Source organism: Arachis duranensis, chromosome 2 (genome assembly GCF_000817695.3).
Source record: "Arachis duranensis cultivar V14167 chromosome 2, aradu.V14167.gnm2.J7QH, whole genome shotgun sequence".
Classification (NCBI taxonomy): Eukaryota; Viridiplantae; Streptophyta; class Magnoliopsida; order Fabales; family Fabaceae; genus Arachis; species Arachis duranensis.
In genome coordinates this window covers 64562086-64566521 of record NC_029773.3, presented here as the reverse complement: position 1 = coordinate 64566521, position 4436 = coordinate 64562086, and positions in this window count along the sequence as shown.

The following is a 4436-nucleotide window of genomic DNA, read 5'->3' as shown; positions in this document are numbered from 1 at the left end:
AAAATTGCAAAACCTTTGAGTAACCTGCTAGCTGCTGACACACCATTTGTATTTGACACACAGTGTCTGCAGGCCTTTGAGACCCTGAAAGCTAAGCTGGTCACAGCACCAGTCATCTCTGCACCAGATTGGGCATTGCCATTTGAATTAATGTGTGATGCCAGTGACCATGCCATTGGTGCAATGTTGGGACAGAGGCATAACAAGCTTCTGCACGTCATTTATTATGCCAGCCGTGTTCTAAATGACGCACAGAAGAATTACACAACCACAGAAAAAGAATTACTTGCAGTGGTTTATGCCATTGACAAGTTTAGATCCTATCTAGTAGGATCCAAAGTGATTGTGTACACTGACCATGCTGCTCTTAAATACTTACTCACAAAGCAGGATTCAAAACCCAGGCTGATAAGATAGGTGTTGCTTCTGCAAGAGTTTGATATAGAAATAAGAGACAGAAAAAGGGACAGAGAACCAAGTAGCTGATCATCTGTCCCGAATAGAACCAGTAGCTGGGGCGTCCCTCCCTTCTACTGAGATCTCTGAGACTTTCCCAGATGAGCAACTCTTTGCCATTCAGGAAGCTCCTTGGTTTGCAGATATTGCAAATTATAAAGCTGTAAGGTTCATACCCCAGGAGTACAGCAAAGTGCAAAGAAAGAAGTTAATTTCAGATGCCAAGTACTACCTCTGGGATGAACCATATCTCTTTAAGAGATGTGCAGATGGAGTAATCCGCAGATGTGTACCCAGAGAAGAAGCACAAAAGATCCTATGGCACTGCCATGGATCACAGTATGGAGGACATTTTGGAAGTGAGCGAACAGCCACTAAAGTCCTCCAATGTGGCTTCTACTGGCCTACTCTCTATAAAGATTCCCGAGAGTTTGTGCGTAACTGTGACAGTTGCCAAAGGGCTGGTAACTTGCCTCACGGATATGCCATGCCTCAACAAGGGATATTAGAGATAGAATTGTTTGATGTATGGGGAATTGACTTCATGGGTCCATTCCCACCATCATACTCAAACACTTACATTCTGGTGGCAGTGGACTATGTATCTAAGTGGGTAGAAGCAATTGCTACACCCACTAATGATACCAAGACCGTACTGAAATTCCTCCAGAAAAACATTTTCAGCAGATTTGGCGTTCCCAGAGTACTAATCAGTGACGGGGGAACTCATTTCTGCAATAAACAGCTACACCTTGCCATGGTTAGATATGGAATTAGCCACAAAGTGGCAACTCCATATCATCCACAGACAAATGGGCAAGCTGAAGTCTCTAACAGAGAGCTAAAAAGAATCCTAGAACGGACTGTGATAGCCCGAAGAAAGGATTGGGCAAAGAGCTTGGATGATGCTCTGTGGGCATACAGAACAGCATTCAAGACTCCTATAGGAACCTCTCCATACCAATTGGTGTATGGGAAGGCCTGCCATCTGCCCGTGGAACTGGAACATAAAGCCTACTGGGCAACCAGATTCCTAAACATGGATGCTCAGTTAGCTGGTGAAAAAAGATTACTCCAGCTAAATGAGCTAGAGGAGTTCAGACTCAATGCAAAAAATTATAAGGAAAAGGCAAAGAAGTGGCATGACAAGAAGTTGTCAGCCAGAGTCTTTGAGCCTGGACAAAAAGTTCTGCTCTTCAACTCTAGGCTCAAATTGTTTCCAGGAAAACTCAAATCCTGGTGGAGGGGTCCGTATGTGATCACAGGAGTGTCACCATATGGATATGTTGAGCTTCAGGATATTGATTCTGACAAAAAGTTCATTGTTAATGGACAGAGAATCAAGCATTATCTTGAAGGCAATTTTGAGCAGGAATACTCAAAACTGAGACTTGAGTGATTCTCAGTGAAGGAATGCTCAAAACTGAGACTTGAGTGACTCTCACTAAAGGTCCAGCTAAAGACAGTAAAGAAGCGCTTGCTGGGAGGCAACCCAGTCATTAGGAGGTTATATGATTTGTTCTTACAGAGGCAAGTACCAAAAATGAAGGAATTCACAGAGTTACAGAAGGATTTAGCTCAAAAAGCAGAGAAAAAGAGCTTACCAGCGAAAAAACGCCAGTAAGGGGCATTTTGGGCGTTAAACGCCAGAATGGGTATCATTCTGGGCGTTTAACGCCAGGAATGGTGCCATTTTGGGCGTTAAACGCCAGAATGGGCACCATTCTGGGCGTTTAACGCCAGGTGTGCAGCATCCTGGGCGTTTAGAAAAACGCCCAGTGACAAAGGAATTCTGGCGTTTAATGCCAGCCAGGGCACCTGGCTGGGCGTTAAACGCCCAAAAGGGGCATCCAATGGGCGTTAAACGCCAGAATGGGTGCCATTCTGGGCGTTTAACGCCAGAAAGGTGGGGGGACCACGATTTTGTTTTCAAATCAAATTTTTTCAAACTTTCCTTTTCTTACCCATACTTTTCTACATAATTACACTTCAACCTTTCATCATTCACTTTCAAATCTTCAAAAAATCAAAACCATTCTTCAAATCTATCTCAAATCAACTCCAAATCTCATTCAAAAACTCACCCTCTTTTTTCAAATTCTCTCCATATCTTCTCAAATCTCTTCTTTTTTTCGAAATCTCCTCCCCCCTTATAAGAACATGTTCGGCCTCACCATTCCCCCACACCATTCGACTTTGCTCTCTCCTCTCTCTTCTCCTTCCTTTCTTTTGCTTGAGGACAAGCAAACCTCTAAGTTTGGTGTGCTTTTCCGTGATCACTAAGCCAAGATTCATCAAGATCATGGCTCCTAAGGGAAAACAAACCAATTTAAGAGGAAAGAAAGAGAATAATCCAAAGAATCTTTGGAATCAAGAGAAGTTCTTAACCAAAGAACATGAAGACCATTATCACAAAATAATGGGTTTGAGGTTAGTGATCCCGGAAGTAAAATTTGATCTGAAAGAAGATGAATATCCGGGGATCCAAGAGCAAATTCGAAACAGAGGATGGGAAGTTCTAACCAATCCTGAGGTAAAGGTTGGAAGGAACATGGTTCAGGAATTCTACTCAAATCTGTGGCTAACAGATAAGCAGAGAATGACTGGAACTGCTTACCATACCTACAGAACCATGGTCAGAATTCCATCTGGACAAAATAAGAGAAACCTTCAAATTACCTCAACTGCAAGATGATCCTGAATCCTTTAATAGAAGAATGGTGAGAGCAGATAAAGGGTTGGATCAAGTTCTAGAGGACATATGCCTCCCTGGAACTAAGTGGATAACCAATTCAAAGGGTGTCCCAAACCAACTCAAGAGGGGAGACCTCAAACCAATTGCAAGAGGTTGGCTAGACTTTATTGGGCGTTCCATATTGCCCTCTAGCAACCGTTCTGAGGTCACTATCAAGAGAGCAGTGATGATTCATTGCATTATGCTTGGAAAAGAAGTGGAGGTGCATCATGTGATTGCTTGTGAGATCTACACAATTACAAATAAGAATTCCACTGAAGCCAAATTGGCTTACCCAAGCTTGATCTCCTTGCTCTGTAAAGAGGCTGGGGTAAAGATGGGAGTAGATGAATTCATATCCAGTGAACATCCAATCACCAAGAAGTCAATGGAAGGGCAAATGCAAGACAACTCTATCAAAAGGAGGGCGCAGGAGTTCCTCCCTGAATTCCCTGAAATTGGCTACTGGGCCAGCCTAGAAGCATCTATCAACAAGTTGCAAGAGACTATGGAGCAACTTAAGGAAGAACAGCAGAATCAGAACTGCATGCTCTGCAAATTGCTGAAGGAACAAGAGAAGCAGGGGCGTGAAATCCAAGAGTTGAAACGCCAAAAGCTCTCCTCTCAAGCTGAGGGAGCATCCACTTCTCAAAATCAAGGTTGTTGAGTCCTAACTCTGTGAAAACCTCTATCATTAGGAGCCTAGTTTAAATTTTTTGTTTTCTAATTTTTTCTTTTTAGTTTCATTTTATATCTATTTTTGAGTCTTGTTCTTAATTCATAATTAATAAAATTTAAAGATTATGCCTTAAAGTTATGAATGTCCTATGAATCCATCACCTCTCTTAAATGAAAAATGCTTTAATCACAAAAGAACAAGAAGTACAGGATTTCGAATTTATCTCTGAAACTAGTGAATTAGTTTGATGTGGTGACAATACTTTTTGTTTTCTGAATGCATGCTTGAACAGTGCATATGTCTTTTGATTTTGTTGTTTTAAGAATGTTAAAATTGTTGGCTCTTGAAAGAATGGTGGAAAAGGAGAACTGTTATTGAGGATCTGAAAAATCATAAAAATGATTCTTGAAGCAAGAAAAAGCAAAAAAAAAAAAATTTCGAAAAAAAAGAGAAAAAGAAAGAAATAAAGTTGTGATCCAAGGCAAAAAAGAGTGTGCTTAAGAACCCTGGACACCTCTAATTGGGGACTCTAGCAAAGCTGAGTCACAATCTAAAAAGGTTCACCCA